This window comes from Eucyclogobius newberryi, unplaced genomic scaffold (assembly GCF_026437365.1).
Source record: "Eucyclogobius newberryi isolate DKJ021-1_F unplaced genomic scaffold, fEucNew1.0.hap1 SCAF_13, whole genome shotgun sequence".
NCBI classification, from domain to species: domain Eukaryota; kingdom Metazoa; phylum Chordata; class Actinopteri; order Gobiiformes; family Gobiidae; genus Eucyclogobius; species Eucyclogobius newberryi.
The window spans coordinates 14,879,734-14,887,992 of record NW_027315757.1 but is presented as its reverse complement, the minus strand read 5'-3'; the positions used below and the strand labels follow the sequence as shown (position 1 = coordinate 14,887,992).

At 49.9% G+C, this 8,259-nt stretch overlaps 1 long non-coding RNA gene across 1 annotated transcript; it reads left to right on the top strand.

Annotated features, from left to right (window-relative positions):
- On the top strand, positions 1 to 960 carry LOC140357619 (uncharacterized). The gene is made up of 3 exons (XR_011926651.1): positions 1 to 349; positions 439 to 573; positions 656 to 960. It is a non-coding gene; the product is annotated as an uncharacterized lncRNA (long non-coding RNA).
- Positions 961 to 8,259: the final 7,299 nt, after the last annotated feature.

Genomic DNA, 8,259 nt, shown 5'->3' with positions numbered 1-8,259 from the left:
ACTACTGCAGCACCTACAACTACTACAGCAGCACCAACTACAACTACCGCAGCCCCAACTACTACTACTGCTGCCCCAACTACTACTACCGCAGCCCCAACTACAGCTACCGCAGCACCAACTACAACTACCGCAGCACCAACTACAACTACTGCAGCACCTACCACTACTACTGCTGCCCCAACTAGTACTACCGCAGCCCCAACTACAACAACTGCAGCACCTACAACTACTACAGCAGCACCAACTACAACTACCGCAGCCCCAACTACAACTACTGCAGCACCTACTACTACTACTACTACTGCAGCACCTACTACCCCTACAACTGCTCCAACCGTCACCACAGGTCAGTCAAACTAATACATGTGGACTTGCAAAGTTCACATACTTTGTTTTGCTGTGTATTTTTCGAAATATATATTTTGAATTTTTCAGCTCTAACCACCACAACCTCGACAGCTCCTACTTCTACCACCACAGCAGCTGCTACTTTGACTACTACTACTACTACTACTACTACTACTACTACTACTACTACTACTACTACTACTACTACTAGCACTACTGCAGGTACAGTGTTTGTCTGTGTGCTTGTGTTTCCACATTTGTTTTTTTCTTTTAGTTTAACACGTTTTATTTGTGTGTTTTCCAGGCGCCTCTTCAGTCTCGTCTCTGCTTCTGCTCCAGGTTCTCGCTCTTGTCCTCGCACTTGTCTTCTAAACACTCACATTAGAAGATCACAGTTGTATTTGACACAAACATTCATGTTGTAAGGTCTGTGCTCTGTGTGTATGATGAGTATCATTTGATTGAAATGATGAAAGTTTGTGTTGACCAGTGACGCCCTGAGGCCGAGGTGGACCCGGATCTGAAGGACATTTATTGCACTACTAATGCAAATGCAAATGTATTTATTTATTCATGTATGTATTTATTTATATGTTTTGAAATATTTAACAAACCAGAAATTAAAAAAATCTAAATAAATCCTGTCTGATCATTTGGAATTTAATTAGATTTGATCACACATTCAATGTGACAGTTTCAATAATCTTGTACAACATTAACAGGGTTAATGTTGTTCATTCACTTCAGTGTGTCATTGTTCCTCACACAGATATTCAGAGTGTCATTGTTCCTCACAGATCTTCAGCGTGTCATTGTTCCTCACACAGATCTTCAGTGTGTCATTGTTCCTCACACAGATATTCAGAGTGTCATTGTTCCTCACAGATCTTCAGCGTGTCATTGTTCCTCACACAGATCTTCAGTGTGTCATTGTTCCTCACACAGATATTCAGAGTTTCATTGTTCCTCACACAGATATTCAGAGTTTCATTGTTCCTCACACAGATCTTCAGCGTGTCATTGTTCCTCACACAGATCTTCAGCGTGTCATTGTTCCTCACACAGATCTTCAGCGTGTCATTGTTCCTCACACAGATCTTCAGCGTGTCATTGTTCCTCACACAGATCTTCAGCGTGTCATTGTTCCTCACACAGATCTTCAATTCAATTTATTTTTGTCACGCCCAAAACCACAACAGTTCCCTCTGAGGGCGACAGTGAAAAACAGATTAAAGAATGTTCATAGAGATGAGGGACGATGTCCCAGAATCCTCTGTCCTTAGCTCCTCCTTCTGCAGGAACAACTACAAAATCTCCTGGGGAAAATCTCTACTCCTTCACTGAGTTCCACAGTGAAGAAGGAGAGATCTGACTTTCACAGACGGACGCAAAAGAGACAGTGGAGCTGGAGCCACTCAGGAGGAGAACCAGTTCTTCAGGAGGAGAAACAGTTCTTCGGGAGGAGAACCAGCTCTTCGGGAGGAGAACCAGCTCTTCAGGAGGAGAACCAGTTCTTCAGGAGGAGAACCAGTTCTTCAGGAGGAGAACTAGTTCTTCAGGAGGAGAACCAGCTCTTCAGGAGGAGAACCAGCTCTTCAAGAGCAGAACTAGTTCTTCAGGAGGAGAACCAGTTCTTCAGGAGGAGAACCAGTTCTCCAGGAGGAGAACCAGTTCTTCAGGAGGAGAACCAGCTCTTCAGGAGGAGAACCAGCTCTTCAGGAGGAGAACCAGTTCTTCAGGAGGAGAACCAGTTCTTCTTGCAATTTGTCAGGACAAGCAACTATTTGAGTCGCAAACTACGCAATCATCAACTGTGAATTACTGAGCGTCGTTGGTATGATGCAAAACGCAGCAGTAAACATTGACGGCTGAATGTTTTTAGACAAACAATCAGCCGTTCAGTCATTTTCAACAATACATGTAGTACTCTGACACACGTGTTACACACATGCAGTACTTGGCCCCGTCTGCCAATGCTGAAGATGCTTGTGAAGCACTGCTCTCCTCCACTTGTAGGCTGCAAACACAGCATCCACAGGCTCTCTTCCTCATCTCTGGTGACTTTAACCACGCTTCTCCCTCTTCTGTTCTACCAACATACACCCATTATGTTACCTGCCCCACCAGAGAGAATAGAACATTGGACTTGTTTTTTGCCAACACCAAGGAGGCTTATTCTTCTTCCCCCCTGCCTCCCCTGGGCAGCTCGGACCACAACCTTGTACATCTGAGGCCTGTGTATGAACCCATCGTGCGCAGGCAGCCTGTGGTGTCCCGTGAGGTGAGGATGTGGTCTGCTGAGAGCGAGGAGGCTCTGAGGGACTGCTTCAGCACCACTGTCTGGACTGAGCTTTATGACCCACATGGGGAGGACATCAACACCATCACAGAGTGCATCACGGACTACATCAACTTCTGTTTTGAGAACATTGTTCCCTCCCGGACGGTGCGGTGTTTTCCAAACACAAGCCATGGATTAATCGTGAACTGAAGGCTCTGCTGAAGGAGAAGAAGAGAGCCTTCAGGTCAGGGAACAAGGAGGAGCTGAGGACTGTGCAGAAGGAGCTGAGGAGGAAGATCAGGCAGGCTGAGGCCGGCTACAAGAGGAGGATGGAGGAGCAGCTGCAGCAAAAGAACATTCAGGGAGTGTGGAGGAGCCTGAAAACCATCTCGGGCTTCAAAATCCCCCCTGCCCAGACAGAGGGGGATCTACAGTGGGTGATTGATTTAAATGCTCACTTCTTGAGGTTTGATCAGTCACCCGCCCCTCCCCCTGCACAGCTGCATGCTCCCTCTTCCACAGCTGGACAATGCCCTGCATCTGTTCCTCTTTGCTTATCTGCCCCGGACCATCAGCTCCCCACTTCGCCTGGACTCACCCATCCCCCCAGCACACGGTCCCCCTGCCAACCACTGACTGTCACAGCAGCACAGGTGAGGAGTGAGCTGAAGAGGATTAAAGTGAGGAAGGCAGCAGGACCTGATGGCATCAGCCCCAGGCTCCTTAAGTCCTGCGCAGATGAACTGTGTGAAGTTATGGAGCATGTCTTCAACATGAGCCTGAAGCTGAGGGTGGTACCACAGGTCTGGAAGACCTCCTGTCTGGTACCTGTGCCTAAGACACCGCGCCCCAAAGACCTCAACATCTTCAGGCCAGTGGCTCTCACGTCCCACCTGATAAAGACACTGGAGCAGCTAGTCCTGGACCACCTCCGCTCCACCGTGAGCTCAGCCATGGATCCGCTGCAGTTTGCATATCGGTCTGGCATCGGAGTGGAGGACGCCGTCATCTCCCTGCTGCACCGCTCTCTCTTTCACCTGGAAAAGCCTGGCAGCTCTGTGAGGATTCTGTTCTTCGATCTTTCCAGCGCCTTCAACACCATCCAGCCGCTGCTCCTGAGGGACAAGCTGGAGATGGCTGGTGTGGAGTATGACCTGGCAGAGTGGATCCTGGACTACCTCACAGACCGACCCCAGTTTGTGAGAGCCCGGAACTGTGTGTCTGACACTCGGACCTGCAGTGTGGGGGCGCCCCAGGGCACTGTCCTCGCGCCCTTTCTCTTCACCCTTTACACTGCAGACTTCAGACATGACACGGACAGCTGTGTCCTGCAGAAGTTCTCTGACGACTCTGCCATCATCGGACTCATCACGGACGACGATGACGCGGAGTACAGAGGACTGGCGCAGGACTTTGTGGACTGGTGTCAGCGGAACCACCTCCTCATCAACGCGGGGAAGACCAAGGAGATGGTGGTGGATTTCCGCAGACGCCACCCCACTGCCCCCTCACCAGTGAACATCCAGGGACGGGACATTGAGAGAGTGGACTCATACAAGTACCTGGGTGTTCATCTGAACCACAAACTGGATTGGACTCATAACACAGACGCACTGTACAGGAAGAGCCAGAGTCGGCTCTACCTCCTGAGGAGACTCAGGTCTTTTGGAGTGACAGGGCCACTCCTGAAGACCTTCTATGACTCTGTGGTGGCATCGGCCCTCCTGTAGGTGTGGCCTGCTGGAGCAGCAGCATCACAGAGAGGGAGAGGAAGAGGCTGGACAGAGTCATCAAGAAGTCCAGCTCCGTCCTGGGCTGTGCTCTGGACTCGGTGCAGGAGGTGGGGGACAGAAGGGTCCTGGCTAGATTCACATCTATGCTGGACCATGAGTGTCACCCCCTGCAGGACACTCTGTCCGCTCTGGAGAGCAGCTTCAGTGAGAGACTGATCCACCCTCGATGTGTGAAGGAAAGGTTCCGTAGGTCTTTCCTTCCTGCTGCTGTCAGACTTTATAACAAAAACTGTTAGTACTGAACACTCGCAATACTGACCTAACCTAATACTGATGTGCAATTCTGTCATATGTGCAATTGCTGTTGGAATTCATGTGCAATTACTGTGAAATTCATGTGCAATCTATGTGCTGTCGTGACACATATTCATGTGCAATTACTGTCGTGATCACATGCAATGGTATTTATTTATTTGTCTATGGGAGTTTTTATTTATTTATAGGAGATCTTCTACTGAAAATGTTTTTCAGACTTCCTATAAGTGATCTGTTCTTCTGTATCTACCTTTGTATCTACCTGCGTTGCACCAATGAAATTTCCCCATGTGGGACAATAAAGGAATATCTTATCTTATCTTATCTTACTTTCACACACATGCAGTACTTTCACACACATGCAGTACTTTCACACACATGCAGTACTTTTTCCAGAAATGTTGCACATTACACTTCTTTATACAACCAAACTACATGTTATTGTTGTTGTTGATGTTGATTTGCTGGTATCCAAGCGTTGTTGTTGTTGTTGTTGTTGTTTTATGGCGGTTGGCATCCGAGTGTTGCATTACCGCCAGACTTTATTCCTCAGACGTTTCGTAGACCTCAGACTCTGTCGTAGTCCGTAAAAGTACTCCTCCCATTGCTTTGGCGTTACAAAGCCCATGAGGTCATGATGTGTTTTTGTGACTAGAATAGTTGTTGTGTCAGAGACCAACCGGCTTTATTCCAGGGAGACTCTTCTTCATCTTCCTCGCCCTCTTTGACGTTCGGTGCTTTGGAAGTACAAAGCCCATGAGATCATGGGACATCTTTGTTGTTTTACAAAGCCCATGAGGTCATGGGACGTCTTTGTCGTTTTATCCTTTAGAAGTCCTTCTTCCATCACTTTGGCGTTTCTAGGCCCATGAAGTCCAAGCGCGTTAGAACATCCTCTTGCTCCTCATCCTCGGCTCAGTCTCCAACACCCCCCACCTCTATAAACGTTTACCCAGCCCTGTGCTACATAAGTAAGCAACCACAGCCTGACACAAACCCTGTGACTGGATCGCCAGAACGTTCCGCAGATTGAACTCCCGCCCATTATTCCGAAACCACAAGGCCAACCCGGCCCTTTCCCTATCATAAGCCTCACAGCAAATCAGCACATGCTCGACAGTCTCTGGCACCCGACAGTGACCACACAGACCGGTCGGATGTTTGCCTATCCTACTCAGTGACCAATTGAGTCCAGTATGGCCAATCCTCATGCGGGCGAAGGCCCTTTCCTCCCACGCGTTCCTGCCCATAGACCCGCAAGGACCCACACTACCCTGTATGTGATAGAGATGCCGTCCAGTAACACAGTGGCTCCAAAATTCCTGCCAAAGGCCGACCACATGACTCTTGATAACGGGCTTGATTTCAGACTTGCCCAACTCAACCGCCACATCAATTGATGGCCGCCGAAGGGAACGTTTAGCCAGTGCATCAGCCATTTAGTTACCATCCACCCCCACATGCGCAGGGACCCAAATGAAGGAAACCCTCACATCCTTCCTGGACAGGGAGAGCATCAGACAGAAGATGCCATTCAACACATCCTGTCTGCAATCCGATTTCCCAGATTTAATGCTTTGCAATGCAGAAAGGCTGTCAGAGGCCACCACAATGCCGCAACACTGCAAAGCAGATTCCGCCCATTCCAACGCCAACCGTATCGCTATAAGTTCCGACGTGAAAACAGAAAGGCGATCTGTCAACCTCTTCTTGACCGCCAGCCCCAGGTCAGGCACAAAATAAGCGGCGCCAGTACGCCCACTCTCAGGATCCCTAGACCCGTCGGTATAAATAAACACATCACCTGAGTGCTTATCGATGAGCGCTTGAACGGCAAACTGCGGTGCCCTCCCAGCGACTCCTCTAAGCTTGCCATGCAAGCTAACATCAACAGGAGCCGGGACAAACTTCCACGGAGCTATAGCAGACAAAGCCACCGACGGGCTCACACGCAGATCACCAACCCCCGCAAGCCGCGCCTTCGCATTTCCTACCTGGCTGAAAACCATACCGCCAGCCTCACTCTGCCCCCCATCAACCCTGAGAAAGTACCTCACCGGGTGAGAGCTCGTATGACCTTGCACATTCACCCAGTAAGCCAACAGAAGTTCTAGCCTCCGGAGCCGTAACGGCAATTCCCCCAACTCAACCTGCAGCGCCGAGACAGGGGAGGTCCTAAAAGCCCTACAGCAGATGCGCAAGGCCTGGGCTTGCTCCACATCAAGCTTCTTTAAGTTAGTCTCAGCCGCAGACATGTAGGCTAAACAGCCATAATCAATAGCCGCCCTCATGACGGCCCGATAAATACCCAGGAGCGACCTTCTGCTGGCCCCCCAGTCCTGGCCGGATAGACAACGAAGCAAGTTATTCACCCTTTTGCATTTACCACTGACCTCATCAATGTGCCGACGCCAACTAAGCCTCTCGTCAAAGGTGACCCCCAAGAACCTCACCTCCCTGACCTGTTCGAGCACCTGCCCATGCAGTCGAAGGGAGACGTCCCTATGCCCATTGAAGAAACAGATCACTTGAGACTTCCGTACGGACAGTTTAAACCCCCACTTCAGGGTCCACTGCTCCACCTGCTGTATTGCCCTTTGCAGTTTCGCCTCGTAAAACCGGAGATTCCTCCCTCTCACCCATAGAGCGCCATCGTCAGCATAAAGGCTCCTCCCAACAGACCCATCCACGTCGTCAAAGATGTCCTTAATCATAACATTGAACAAGATAGGGCTACACACACTCCCCTGCGGGATCCCATTCTCCACCCCATAGACCCCAGAGTAAGCAGCGCCCACTCTGGTTTGGATACGCCGGCCAGACAGAAAGCTCCGGACCCAGTTAAACAGTTTACCCTTCACACCACACTTCCGCAGCTTAATGAGGAGCCCATCCTTCCAAACCATATCGTACGCCTTCTCCACATCAAAGAGCACCGCAATAACCTTTTCTTTCTGAGCCCTGGCCAGCTGGATATCAGATTACAAACACAACACGGAATCCATGGTGTTCCTGCCCCTACGGAAACCACTCTGGTGCGCGGGAAGCAAACCCTGACTCTCCAAGAAGTAATCCAACCGCTCGGTAACCATGCGCTCCATCGTTTTCCCGAGCTGCGACGCAATCGGCCTATAACTTGAAGGGTCAGACGCTGGCCTACCCGGCTTCAGAACCGGCACCACCGTAGACTGTTTCCACGCAGATGGAACACAACCTGAATCCCAAACACGGTTGAAAAGACCCAGGACTAGCCCAAGCGTGTCATCAGTCAAATGAGAGAGCATGTCATAGCACACCTCATCTTTACCCGAGGCTGTCTGTTTCGCCTTAGAAAGTGCTCTCCTTAGCTCAAACAAACTAAACGGAAGGTCAAGGTCATCGTGAGTCGAAGGCTGGTGCCCAATCAGCTCAGAATTCTGGGCCAAAGTACTCTCCCTGTAGTGCCTTTCCGCAGGTGAGAGATTGTCAGAGCTGTGCACCGACACAAAGGTGCTGGCCAACAGTTCAGCTTTGTCAACGTCGCTGACTGCTTCAACACCATTCAGTATTAGGACTGGGGTCCCATGACGGCGCTCAACC